Source organism: Vulpes lagopus, chromosome 12 (genome assembly GCF_018345385.1).
Source record: "Vulpes lagopus strain Blue_001 chromosome 12, ASM1834538v1, whole genome shotgun sequence".
In the NCBI taxonomy this organism is placed as follows: Eukaryota; Metazoa; Chordata; class Mammalia; order Carnivora; family Canidae; genus Vulpes; species Vulpes lagopus.
The window spans coordinates 70,000,704-70,015,765 of NC_054835.1; positions in this window are offsets into that span (position 1 = coordinate 70,000,704).

Below are 15,062 nucleotides of genomic sequence, written 5' to 3' on the forward strand. Positions count from 1 at the left end.
TAAAAATCCTCAAACAAAATATTAGCAAACTGAATTTAATAATACATTAAAAGTGTCAGTCACCAAGACCAAGTGAGATTTATTTCAGGGATATAAGAATGGTTTGATATCTGCAAATCAATCAATGTGATATACCACATCAAAAAAATGAAGAATAAAAAATCATATGATCATCTCAGGAGATGAAGAAAAAGCATTTGACAAAATTTAATATCTGATATGATAAAAAAAAAACTCAGCAAAGTTGGTTTAGAGAGAACATACCTCAACATAACTAAGGCCATATCTGACAAACCCACAGCTAAACTAACATACTCAATGGAGAAAAACAGCTATTTTTCCTCTAATATCAGGGACAAGACAAGGATGTCTGTTCTTGCCACTTTTATTCAACATAGTACTGGAAGTCCTAATCACAGCAATCAGGTAACAAAAGAAAAAAAAGGCATCCATATTGCTAAAAAAGAAGTAAAACTGTCACTATTTGCATATGATATGATACCATATACAGAAAACTGTAGACTCCACCAAAAAATAATTAGAACTAATAAATGAATGAAGTAAAGTCAGAAGACACAAAAGTAATATACAGAAATCTGCTGCATTTCTGTACATTAATAACAAAGTAGCAGAAAGAAAAATTAAGAAACCAATTCCATTTACAACTGCACCAAAAAGAATACCTAGGTATTTCTTAATTTATACGTAGGTATTAAACTTAACCAAAGAGATGTAAGACCTGTACTCTGAAAACTATAAAATATTAGTGAAAGAAACTGAAGAGAACACAAACAAATGACAAGATATTTTATGCTCATGGGTTGGAAGAATTAATATTGTCAAAATGTCTATACTACTCACAGAAATCTACAGATTCAACGAATCCCTATCAAAATATCAAAATAGTATTTTTTATAGAACTAGAACAAATAATCCTCAAATTTGTACAAAACCACAAAAGATCCCAAATACCTAAAGAAACCTTGAGAAAAAGAACAAAGAGGTATCACAATCCCAGATTTGAAGATATACTGAAAGCTATAGTAATCAAAATAGTATTACACTGGCAAAAAATAGGCACATAAATCAATGGAATGGGAGAGAAAAACCAGAAATAAACCCACACTTATATGGCCAATTAATCTATGACAAAGGACGAAAAAGATAGTCTCTTCAAAAAGTGGTATTGGGGAAACTACATAGTGACATGCAAAATAATGAAACTGGATCACTTTCTTAAACCACACAAAAATGAACTCAAAATTAATTAAAGACCTAAATATGAGACCTGAACCACAAAACTCTTAGAAAAAAAACATAACCAGTAATCTCTTGGACATCAGCTTTAAGCAACATTTTTCTAGCTATGTCTCCTAAGGCAAGGGAAACAAAAGAAAAAATAAACTATTGGGACTATATCAAAATAAAATCTTCCATACATTGAAGGAAACAGTCAACAAAACTAAAAGGCAATCTACTGAATGAGAAAAGATTTTCTCAAATGATATGACTGATAAGGGGTTAGTATAAAAATATATAAAGAATGTATATAAAAAAAGAATGTATATAACTCAACACACACACAAACCAATCTGATTTAAAAAGGGGCAGAGGACCTGAATAGACATTTTTCTAGAGAAGACATCCAGATAGCCAACAGACAAGTGAAAAGTGTTCAACATTACTTATCCCCAGGGCAATGCAAATCAAAACCACAATGAGATACCATCTCCCACCTGTCAGAATGGCTAATATTAAAAAGACAAGAAATAACAAGTGTTGGTGAGAATGTGAAGAAAAGGAACCTTCATGCACTGTTGGTAGGAATGTGAATTGGTATAGCCATTGTGGAAAATAGCATGGAGATTCCTCAAAAACAGAATTACCACACAACCCAGTAATTCCAGGACTGGGTATTTATCCAAAGAAAATGAAAACACTAATTCAAAAACATATATGCATTCCTATTATATCACTGTATACAATAGCCAAGATATGGAAGCAATCCAAGTGTGAAAATCTATAGAGGAGTGGATATATATATATATATATCTTGCAATATTATTCAGCCATAAAAAAGAATAAGATCTGACTATTTGCAACAACATGGATGGATCTAGAGAATAAAATGCTAAATGAAGTAAGTCAGTCAGAGAAAGACAAATACCATGTGATTCCAATCATACATGGAATCTAAAAAAACAAAATGAATGAATAAACAAACAAAAAAACCCAGAATAATACAGAGAACAAACTAGTGGTTTCCAGAGGGGAGGGCGTTGGGAAGATGGGAGAAATAGGTGAAGGGGATTAAGAGGTACAAACTTTCAGTTATAAAATAAATAAATCAGTAGGATGAAAAATACAGCATGGGGTATGTAATCAGTCTTGTTGTAATAATGTCAGAGAAAAATGAAGAAAATACCAAATGCAGATTAACATAATTGGATCTCCAAAACATAAGACCTCTGAAATATGAAGATCATATGGATTAAATCTTTCATGAATTACTAAAATTAAGTGAGCACATGGCATATGCCCACACAGGCACACACACACACACTCCTTGGATTTCTGTATGCCTATAAGTTTATTCCTTTTAATTATATGGTGACAGACATTCAGGATCATCATTTGCATCATTTGGGAGGGATGGAGACAATAACTTTAGGGTCTACTCTCAACTAATGGGTGGGTGGAGTTGGAATCAGTAGGTAAATGCACCAGTGTCCCCATCTTGTGATGAGACAGTTCTATATAGGTCCTCAGGTCTCCAGGACAAGTGAGTCTTATTTGCCCATAACAGCAGCCAAATCATTTATATACTGCTTATTGGTTTTTCTTCTTTCCAAATCTCAATTTCCCCACCTTTGCTTCCTGAGATCACTTCTGAAGTAAATTATCTTCACCCAAGTTCATGTTTCAAGCTCTGCTTTCAGGAGAATGCAAAAAAAAAGGGGGGGGGGCAAGTTGATTAAATAACTTGCCCTAAACCAAGCAGCAATTGGCAGAGCCAGGAATGGAAGCTATGTAGTCTGTTTCTAATACCTATGGTCTTAGAGCCCTTTCTGCTATGCATTAATATTGTATCTATAAAACCAAGTAAAGAGAGAAAAAAGAGAAGATGGATATCAAACACATTCTCCATTCTCTTTTAAAAATCAAGTATGGTTTTGCCATTCCACATTAAATGTGGTGCTGAGAAAACAGCATGCACTTGGCCCCTAACCTGAGGAAGCTGGGACCTATTGCCCACAAGACGTGTGTTATAGACACAACAGTGAACAACATGAAGAGGCAATTTACTAGGGGCACTGAGTCTAGTGATGAACGTGTGATATTCACGTCTATATCAGAGTTGTAAGTAAGAACGAATTCAGGGTGGAAGATAATACATAATTGGAGTGGCCATAGGATTAGAGGCAAATTTCAGACAACATTTGCAAGCCTTATGTTCTGGTTCTGACTCCACTACTAAATATACTGTGTGGTTTGAGACACATTTTTGAACACCTCTGAGCCAGTTTCCTCATTTGCAAAATGAAGACTATACTTCTTACTCTGTTGCACAGGGTTGCTGGGAAACCCAAGTGAGATACTGTACCTGAAAGTTCTTTGAATCACGTAAAGCAGTTGGCAAATACTACTACTACTACTAACAATTTGACACACCACCATCACCAATGTGTGTGATTAGTTCTGCATTTGTTGCACGACAGGCACCATGGACAAACTTTTCAGGGGATATGTCAAATGTGTAACATATGACCTCCTATGACATTAGTTACAGTAGAGTGGAAATAAATACAGAGCGTATCTGATTTTAAGCCTCCCAAAGAAATGGCATTTTACTGCTGGAGCTTCCATATTATTGTACGATGGTGTTGAGAATAATACTATGGCAACACTTCAGTATACTGCATTCTTTTTCTTGAATGTATTCCATGGTCAGCATCACTTAGAGCTAGCTAATTGGTTAAGAACATGAGTTAACTCCTCCAGACCACTGGGTACCAATTAGTGCTAATACTGGCTGTAGTGAAGAACAGGCTGGAACCAACCTAAAGACATTTAATGGGATAAATGCAAAGTCCTGTTTTTTTTTTTAAGATTTTATTTATTTATTCATGAGAGACAGAGAGAGAGAGAGAGAGAGGGAGAGAGAGAGAGAGGCTGAGACACAGGCAGAGGGAGAAGCAGGCTCCATGCAGGGAACACGACTCGGGACTCGATCCCGGGACTCCAGGACCACGTCCTGAGCCAAAGGCAGACGCTAAACTGCCAAGCCACCCAGGGATCCCAAGTCCTGTTTTTAAAGACAGGAATTTTAGAAAATGAACATTGGTTATCCCTTCATTGTTTGAGAGAGCCCAAAAATAGTATTGTATCTGAATCAACTGAGAAATAGGACAATGATATAAGGCAGTTGAGGATAGAACTATTATTTTATTACAGTTGAAGTTAATAATGAAGAAACTGCTTAAATCTGCACATAAGTGGGCCTCCCAATTCAGAAACCCACTGGAATGCTGCACGCCTATCTGGAGACTCACACTCCTTGGAAAACTTTCAGCACAGGGGAACAGACGAGGGCACATCCTTTCTGTGTGCTGGCTTGCTCCTAAAGAAAAGGGAGAGAGGAAGGCATGAGCTATGGGTGTCCATGTTCTCCTTCCAAATTCACCCATCAGATCAGTCACTCCTCTGGGGATATTGAGTGAGAGGGATGGAGACAATCCAAGACTTGTTCAGGAATGGGGTTCCTACCACACAGAATGATACACCAGAATTGGAGAAAGAAATTCTCCCCTCTCTAAAGCACAAAGGCCTGGAGAGAATATGTGACCTTTACAGAATTATACAGCAAGCTGATGGCAATGTCGGGGCTGAACCCCAGAGCCATTGTATTTACATGTGCTTAAAAAATGGAGCAAAAACAAAATGAGAGAGACCCTATGAATTTTAGCTTTGCATCTCAAAAGGCTGGGTGGGTTGGGGTTACTTGATAAACTACAAACTTAATAGGAAACAGTTGGTGTTGCATGTGTCTCTAGAATATGTCCAAACCACAGAAAATAATATATCCGTTATTCTCCAAAACTTTCTGGAGAATTATACTCAACTTCATGAGCCATGTTTCATTAGGAAGATTGATTATAAAGAAAGTACAGAAGAATGTGATTAGGATAGTAAGAAGCTGAAACAGAACTTATGTTTGAAAAGGCATCACTGAGAAAAGGGAGTGGATTTGTTTCTGGAGAGCTCCAGAAGAGAGACAGAACAAGACAAGGTGAGGCAAAGTCATAGGGAGGCAGTCTGAAGTCAGTAGAGGGAAGAACTTTGTAACATACACACACACACACACACACACACACACACACACACACACACGCATGCACAACTTGCAGTGAATGGGATGCCAACTTGATCATATCATCCCCTTGTAAAAACCACTGGATGGTTTCCCAGTGCTCTTAAGATGAAGTCCAAGTTCCTTAGCAGAGTTTACAAGACCCTGTGTGGCAGGCCTTCCTGTTGGTGCCCAGCCCCAGCTTTTCCCCACTCCCCACTTACTCAGCTGACTGCAGTCCCTGGTGCACACTCAGGTCCTCCCCATATTCCAGTCTTGAGCACCCAGGTCTTTCTGCCTGGGTGGTCTTCCTTCTTTTTTACACCAAACCAACTGCCATTCATCCTTCAGGTCTCAGTTCTCCCCTCTTCACAGAATCCTTCTTGACCTCCCAGAGGAGGCCACCTTGCCCTCTGTGCTCTCCACCTTAGCATTTATCTTTACTTTTCTTGCTTGACCTTTTAATAGACGTTTGTCTTCCCTACTCATCTGTGAATTCCACAAGGGCAGGAAGCATATTTTCACCATTAATATTCCAGAGCCCAGCACAGTGCCCAGCATAGATTTACTTAATATAGATCTACAGAAAGAGAAGGGAGAAAAGATGGGAAGGAAGAAGAAAGAAAGAGACTCCCTGGAAACAGAAAGGTTCAAGCAGAAGGAAAATAGTTGAAAAGATTCCTGCACTGAGTGGGACGACAGACCCAAACAAAGCTACTGAGCAAATATTTGCTAAGCACATATGGTGTTCCAGATGCTCCATGCAGATGATACAGTACTGAATAAATCCCAACTCTGATGTATAAGAAAGCTTTAGATTCTAAGAGCTGGTGATTCAATGAAGCAAATTCATTTAGTACAGTAAGATGGAAAAAAAGCAGGGAAAAAATGAAAATGTATGACATTCTGCACCAGGTTCCCATTCCAAACTACAGTCATATCTAATTTCATTAAATTCATGTGATTGACTTTGAATATTGTAGTAATTCATTTCCGGCAAGCCATAGCTATAATTAACAGAGAATGGTAGAAGGAGAATTAAGTTAATTATCTTGTGGAAAATAACTGTGAGAATGAAAATAAGGAACCATCCTAAGGATTCAAACTAACCTTTCTTAGTAAGCACTGAGTACACACTTAAACAAAGCCCAACTGAGTTTGTTTCCACTGAGTCCTTCCAGAGAGTTCAAATATGTAAGGACACAGATGAGAAAAATTTAAATTCTCCTTTTCCAGGATGTTACCAAGCAGTGAAAATCTTAATTTAGAATCCATTGCTCTTTATTTTTTTGTAAAAACCCAATTTAGTTAACATATACTGTATTATTAGTCTCAGAGGTAGAATTTAGCAATTCATCCATTGCATACAACACCCAGTACTCATCACATCAAGTGCCCTCCTTAATGCCCATCATCCAATTACCTCATCCCCTACCTTTCAGCAACCCTGTTTATTCTCTGAGTTAGGAGTCTCTCATGGTTTGTCTCCTTCTCTGATCTCTTCCCAGTTTTCTCTCCCTTCCCTTATAGTCCTTTGCATGGTTTCTTATATTCCACATGAGTAAAACCATATGATAATTGTCTTTCTCTAATTGACTTATTTCACTTAACATACTACCCTCTAGTTCCATCCACATCAATGTAAATAGTAGGTATGCATCCTTTCTAATGGCTGGCTATATTTCATTGTGTGTGTGTGTGTGTGTGTGTGTGTATACAGTGTGTGTGTATATACATACACACACAATCGTGTGCAATTGCTGGGTTGTAGGGTAGCTCTATTTTCAACTTCTTGAGGAACCTTCATTCTGTTTTCCAGAGTAGCTATACTAGCTTGTATTCCCACCAACAGTGTAAGAGGGTTGCCCTTTCTCTACATCCTCACCAAAATGCTCCAATCAAAAGACACAGGGTATCAGATTGGATAAAAAAGCAAGACCTGGGTAGCCCCAGTTGCTCAGTGGTTTAGTGCTGCCTTCAGTCCAGGGTGTGACCCTGGAGACCCAGGATCGAGTCCCACATCAGGCTCCCTGCATGGAGCCTGCTTCTCCCTTTGCCTGTGTCTGTGTCTCTGCCTTTCTCTCTCTCTCTCTCTCTCATAAATAAATAAAATCTTAAAAAAAAAAAGCAAGACCCATCCATATGCTGTCTACAAAGATACCTCCAGACTGAAAATGAGGAGATGGAGAACCATTTACCATGCAAATGGATTTCAAAAGAAAGCTGGGGTAGCAATATTCATATCAGATAAATTAGATTTTATTTTTTTAAAAAGATTTATTTATTTATTCATGAGAGACAAACAGAGAGAGAGAGAGGCAGAGACAGGCAGAGGGAGAAGTAGGCTCCTCACAGGGAGCCCAATGCCACACTCAATCTCGGGACTCCAGGATCCTGCCCTGAGCCAAGGGCAAACATTCAACCACTGAGCCACCCAGGCATTCCCCAAGCCCTCTTTTGATTGTAAAACTATACAGCATCCCAATAAATTATATTTTAAACCACAGACCAGTAAGAGATGAAGAGGGACACTATATTATACTTAAAGGGTCTATCTGACAAGAAGATCTAACAATTATAAATATTTAGGCTCCTAATTTGGGAGCAGCTAATTATATAAACCAATCAATAACCAAAGTAAAGAAATACACAGATAATAAGACATTAATAGTAGGGGAGTTCAACACCTCACTCACAGCAAAGGACATATAATCTAAGCAGAGGATCAACAAAGAAACAAGGGCTTTGAATGATACACTGGACCAGATGGCCTTCACAGATGTATACAGAACATTCAATCCTAAAGCAACAGAATACACATTCTTCTCAAATACACATGAAATTTTCTCCAGAACAGATCACATACTGGTCACAAATCAGGTCTCAACTGATACTAAAAGATTGGGATTATTCCCTGCATATTTTCAGACCACAATGTTTTGAAACTAGAACTTAATCACAAAAGGAAATTTGAAGGAACTTAAACACTTGGAAGTTAAAGAGCATCCTATTGAAGAATAAATGGGTCAACCAGGAAATTAAAGAAGAATTAAAAACATTCATGCAAACTAATGAAAGTGAAAACACAACTGTTTAACACCTTTGGGATACAGCAAAGGCAGTCCTAAGAGGAAAGTACATTTTAATACAAGCCTCCCTCAAAAAATTAGAAAAATCTCAAATACACAAGCGAACCTTACACCTAAATGAGCTGGAGAAAGAATGGCAAATAAAGCCTAAGCCAAGCAGGAGAAGATAAATAATAAGGATGAGAGCAGAAATCAATGAAATACAAACCAGAAGAACTGTAGAACAGATCAACAAAACTAGAAGCTGGTTCTTTGAAAGAATTAATAAGATTAAAAGCGCCTAGTCAGGCTTATCTTTTTCTTTTTTAAGATTTTATTTATTTTCTCACAGAGAGAGAGGCAGAGGGAGAAGCAGGCTCTATGCAGGGAGTCCAACGTGGGACTTGATCCTGGATCCCAGAATCACAATCTGAGCCAAAGGTAGACGCTCAACCACTGAGCCACCCAGGCATCCCTAACCAGGCTTATCAAAAAGAAAAGAGAAAGGACCCAAATTAATAAAAACATAAATGAAAGTGGAGTGATCACACCAACACCATGGAAATACAAAAGATTTTAAGAACATATTATGAGCAACTATATGCCAACAAATTAGGCAATCTGGAAGAAATGGATGCATTCTTGGAAACTTTTAAAAATCCATTGTTTTTTAAGGCAGCCCAGGTGGCTCAGCAGTTTAGCACCGCCTTCAGCCAGATCCTGGAGATCCGGGATCAAGTCCCACATTGAGTCCCACATCGGGTTCCCTGCATGGAGCCTGCTTTGCCCTCTGCTTGTGTCTCTGCCTGTGTGTGTGTGTGTGTGTGTGTGTGTGTGTGTGTGTGTGATGAATAAATAAATAAAATCTTTTAAAAAATAAAATCCATTGCTTTTTTTAAATGTCACTTTCTTATTCTTCTGATGAAAGAATGAAGTCAGACATGCAGCTCCTTTTGTGAGGAGGTATAGGCAGAGTAGATCATGAAGGTTGAGGCCAGAGCTGATTCTGGGCTTAGAAAGGAAAAATTGAACCCTTTGCTGCTACTTCTTTGTGCAATTTTTTCTGTTATTCTTTACTTGCTAGCCTATTCAGAGGTAGTTGCTTGGGAGCCTCACATGTTATGAAACACATATCTGCTCTTATTTACATCGGAACAATCTGCCCAAAGATGGCCTTGTGAGGAGCAGCTTGAAGGAAATCAGTGCCATAATTCATGTCCTCTACCCTTGGAACACAGAGCAGCCACTGCTTCCTTTGTCCACAATGTCTTTATACCTATAGCATATACTCTTGTCCTCTTCCTGTGTATCAGTGAGAGTTTGGCATCTGGGCAGAGTCTTGCTGAATTTTAAGATAAGGAATACTGGACCAGACTAGTCCACACAACCATAAGTGAGAACATGGAGAGAGATTGAAGAATCAGTTTGGGGAGGAGATAATTAATGGAGCAAGATTTTGGAGAAGGAGGGAAGGGTGGAACACACGTTTTCATCTGGAAAGTCATTTTCAGACGGAGTTCAAGAGGTTCACAAAAAATGCTCAGGGATCTCGAACGAAGAAATTATTCAAGTTTACAACTCCTCTCTTGCTTATATTTGTTTCTTATCAAAGTAAGAATGATGATTCAAGAAAATTTTGCTGTTTGGCTTTCAGAATATAGCCATTCACAATACAAATTTAAACTATACCAGCTTTTGTTGCATGGAAAATGTTTGGGCTCCCATTGGTTAGGGCCTAAATTGATTAGTAGATTTAAGAATCACATTTATAGGGGCACCTGCATGGCTCAGTCAGTTCAGCATCTGCCTTTGGCTCGGGTCATGATCTCAGGGTCCTGGGATCAAGTCCCACTTCAGGCTCCTTGCTCAGCTGGGAGTCTGCTTCTCCCTCTCCCTTTGCCTGCCACTCCTCCTGCTTGTGCTCTCGCTCTCTCTCTCTCAAATAAATAAATACAATCTTAAAAAAAGAATCACATTTATAAATATAATCTTATGAATGCCTATGTAATGAAATACACCTGAAATAAGTAAACAATTTATTATTCAGGCATAGCCTATGGGTAAAATACTTGGACATAATTTGTGTCAAAGCCCAATACTAAAATAATATGGAAAAGTAGCTGTCAAATTAATGGTGCAGGTACATGAAGCCAACTTTTGTGGCTGTCAGAAGCTTAAGAATCATTGTCTCATTTTACTATTTTTCAAACTAATTAAATGACCCATCTCTGAGAAAATGTGACATTTACTAGGCATTTGAGAGTGGTTAATTTGATTTGTATGTCTGTATCTTTGTACTTTTTTTCTAACTTTGTATTATGGAAAATTTCAAACACATTCAAAAAAGAAGATAATATAATGAAACCTTATGTTCCCATCATCCAGCTTCAAAGTCTTGTTTCATCTACATCCCTAGCCATTCCTCTTGCAAATTATTTTGAAGCAAACTTCAATATCAATTTATTTAATCTTTGTCAACGTACTATAATTTTAACTCTCATTACCAGTGCTTACCTCCTGGAATTGAATTATTTATAAGTCATCAAAGATCCACAATACGAGGGCACCTAGGTGGCTCAGTTGGTTATGTATCTGCCCTCAGCTCAGGTCATAATCCTAGGGTCCTGGGATAGAACCCCTCATCAAGCCCCCTCATGGAGCTCTGCACTCAGCAGCAAGCCTACTTCTCCCTCTCCCTCTGACTGCCACTGGGCCTGCTTGTGTGCTGTCAAACAAATAAAATTTTTTAAAATATATATATAATAAGAATAAAAGCAAGAACCTTCTTAATAAATATTTGTTAATAAAAATGAATGAATGGCTAATATTTGTTGAGTGCTCACTGTGTGCTAGGCCATGTGCTGAGTGTCTTATGTGCACTAGCTCACTCAACCTTTATAACACACCTAACCCGTAAATGTTATTATCTTCACATTTCAGATGAGAAAAACAAATGTAAGGAGAAGAAGGGACTTCCCCTGAGAAAAATACAAATTAAGTGAAAATGAAATAAAATTATGTCATATTTTAAATATAGAATAAAAGCAAAGCATGAGTGATATTTGATATTTTATTTGGGTTTCAAATGCAGGCCTTTTGAGAATAAAAGTAAATGTGGCAAAACATTAAAAACTGGTGAATCTTGGTGAATATATATGGGGGCTCATTCTACTATTATTGCAACTTGATGTTTTATATTATTTTCAAATAAAAAGTTAAAAACTTGAAGTGAGGCCATTTTTTTGGTAAACTAACAAAATTCAAGGAAGACCTTAACTGACATTTTGCATATGAACCAAGATTTCTCTTATTTGGGGTCCCTCTGAAATGAGAATCTAAGTCAGACTTCGGTTTAGGTCAGTTTTCGGGAGGGTTTTCATTGGGGTGAAGGTGATCTCAGGAAGCAGAAGGGAGGGAATGAGGAGGATGTCATGGAAGAAGAAAAAGACAACCTAGCAATGCCTTATCTATTGATTTCTCAGTCCTGCTGGGACCTGTTTTAGCCAGCCTCCAAGATGGCCCCTGACAACACCTACTTCTTTGTAGTCACACCTGTGTATGTCCTCCCAGACTCTACCAGCCTTGGTCGGAGTAACCATTGTAGCAAACAATGGAAGTGATGGTATGTCACTTCTGAGATTAGGTCATAAAAAAAGACTATGGCTTCCTTTTTGGACACTGGAAAGTGCCCATTCTTTCAGACTACTCACTATGGGGGAAGCCATGTGGTAAGGAGCCCCAGGAATAGGTCCAGAGGGTGAAGTTAAGCCTCCTACCAACAGTCACATAAGTGTGTTGGAAGTGAATGTTTCTGACCCAGTCACGCCCCAGATGACTGCGTCCTTGTGAGAGACTCTGAGCCAGCACAACCCAGCAAAATGCTCCCTGATTCCTGACCTAGAGAAACTATGGAACAAGAAATGTTTGTTATTTTAAACTAAATTTAAGGCATTTTGTCACACCACAACAGGTAACTAATACAGGACCCTTTGAGGAATACCTCAAAAACCTCCCACCAAAGATCAGGAGGCTGAGGCATTTACCCACAAAATCTTATTCCTAGAGTGGGCACTGGAGGTGGGATGCTGTCAACATCAGAGCTAAAAGTCGAAAATGGAGGTGGGCTAAGGTATATGAGGTGGGGGCCAATAAGCATCTACTAATGTCTTATGATAGTAACATTTTTAACTTTGCCAGGACAAGATACAGGTCTCATATAACAGGAAGCTTTCCTTTATGAACTTTCCTCTTTATTTACTATGTTAGTCTTTCACAATCTGCAGTTCATCTTACAGAAACATTAACCTAGGCAGAACTGGAATTTTTTAAGTTTCTTTTTCTGATTTAAACAGTAATCCGTTATGAAAATATTTTTGGAAATATAAGTAAGAATAGTCAAAGAATAAAACTTTAAAACACCAAAAAAATACATCATTCCTAGATTATCATTGTTAAAATTTTGTGCCATATACTATACTGTAAAAATGCATATATATATACCTTTATTGAAAACATATTAGTCATAATTTTATAGACTGCTTTTATCACTAACAAATGTATTGAGAACAATTTCTAATGTGCAGCGATACCACTTTACTAATTAAATCTTAAACACACAATTCGAAAAAAACAACAATATGTCTTATCAAGTTTCAATTATATTTTCCAGTATGAGGAAGTTACCAGGTAGAGCTTTGGACAAGTTAGGGAGGGGCATCGTTTAGTTAAGCAAACTAAATAAACCCCATGCCTTGACCCCTACAATGGCACTTCTAAGAGCATGCTGAAATACGTTCTAATTGTGTTTTTCAATCTCTTTTAGGACTTTTCGTTAAAAATAAAAATGACCTGAGCCAGTGAGTCTGCTTCACATCTTCATTTGCTGAGCTAAGAGTGTGGCCTTATACTCATTCCATACTTATTTCTTGACCAGGTACTCCCTAATGGCCACCTCTGTGGGTACGTACATACCAGCTCTAAAGCAGTTCTCCTGAATCAGTACTGGCTTTCACTAGAAACAAATTTGGGGGAATAAAAATGCATTCTAATCCACTAATGTAGATGAGAGGAATAAATACAGGGATGATGTTTAGTTGTTTAATTCACAAAGGAAATATATTTGAGGATCAAACATAATTTTAAAGGATTAGTATGCCCCTTAATCCAAGGGTCTAATCAATCAACATGGATGTGCTGGGTACATGACTGGTCTACCCAATCTGGGAACCAGGATGGCAAGTGTAAAGGTCATTTGGGTCCATCTAGTACTGACATCCCCCTTACCAGTATCTTAAGGGAATCTGCAGAAGACTATCTATGAAAGGGATTAGTTAAGAAAATACAAACTCTAAATGGGACAAACCATACACAACTCATATAAGATAGGTAGTTAAATGACAGTTTTCAATCAGCATAGAGTGTGGGTCTGATGTTAATTGTTGATCTTCCCTCAGTAGGACATAATGCTCTGTGCTTCTGTTCTGGTCCAAGTTCAGATCTTTTTCTACTTGGTCAGGTTCTATGCCTCTGACAACTATTGTACACTCTATGTTCTAGGTGGGTCCATACCATGGATAGAACTGTGAATATTCAAAATATGACTTAATTTATTTTATTTAATTTTCATTTAATTTGTATTTCTCTCAGGGGAAGTCACTTCTTGTCCTTACATTTGTTTTTCTCATCTGCCATTCTCTCTCTGTGTGTCTCTTGAGAAGAAATAAATACAATCTTAAAAAAAAAAATTTAAACTCTGTTTAAATTGCTTCAATAATTCTGAAACTGAAGTTTTTGATTCTCATGAGGTCATCTTCCTCTTTGGATTTCTACATTGTGGAACGCTATGGAGCTCCTATGAGCTGACTACATGGACAAAGCATGTGATTTTTCTAAGAATGATTCAGAGACCATTTAGAAAAAGACACACTCTCACTGAGCCAAATGAAGATGACATGAATTGTCCACTGTTTCTGCCAAGCCCCCAAATTGTAAGAGAACCCAAGTCCCTAAAATTAAAGGTATCTCTTTATCAATTAAATTAAGCAAGAGACAAGGAAAGTCAAATAATAAAAATGGATTTTGGATTAATTCTTTTATAGCAAAAGAATTGCATATGGTTCTCTAGGAGTCAAATAAAATGGGAATCTAAATTACGTTTATAGTACTCTAAAATCCACTTAAAGCTGAGAATCATATGTTCACAAGAAATAAGCCATACTACCAATTAAAAGCTAACATATCCAAAGTAGATAATTTACCTTTGTTAACTTTAAGAAATTCTTCCTAATGGCAAAAATAAACAATTATGACCTTGGGCGATAGTGGCACTTGAGCTAGAACTAGCAGGTCACAATAGTTTTTGCTCAGGAGGGCAGATGATCTAAATTAATTCCCATGTACTTAGTAACCAATATGCATGAATCTTATTTACCACCCACATATGATTCTCATTCCTTAACACATGAGACAAATTCTTATATATTCCTCTTAAGTTATGGAACCTACAACAAGAAAGCTAGTTGGTAAACATCTGATCAATACTGAACTTCTACTTTCACACAGGAAAGTATACATCTGAAGTAAGTAGGAACCTGCAAATCAGTTTGAGGAGCCAACTCCCAGAAGCTAAGTGTCCCTAATGTGCC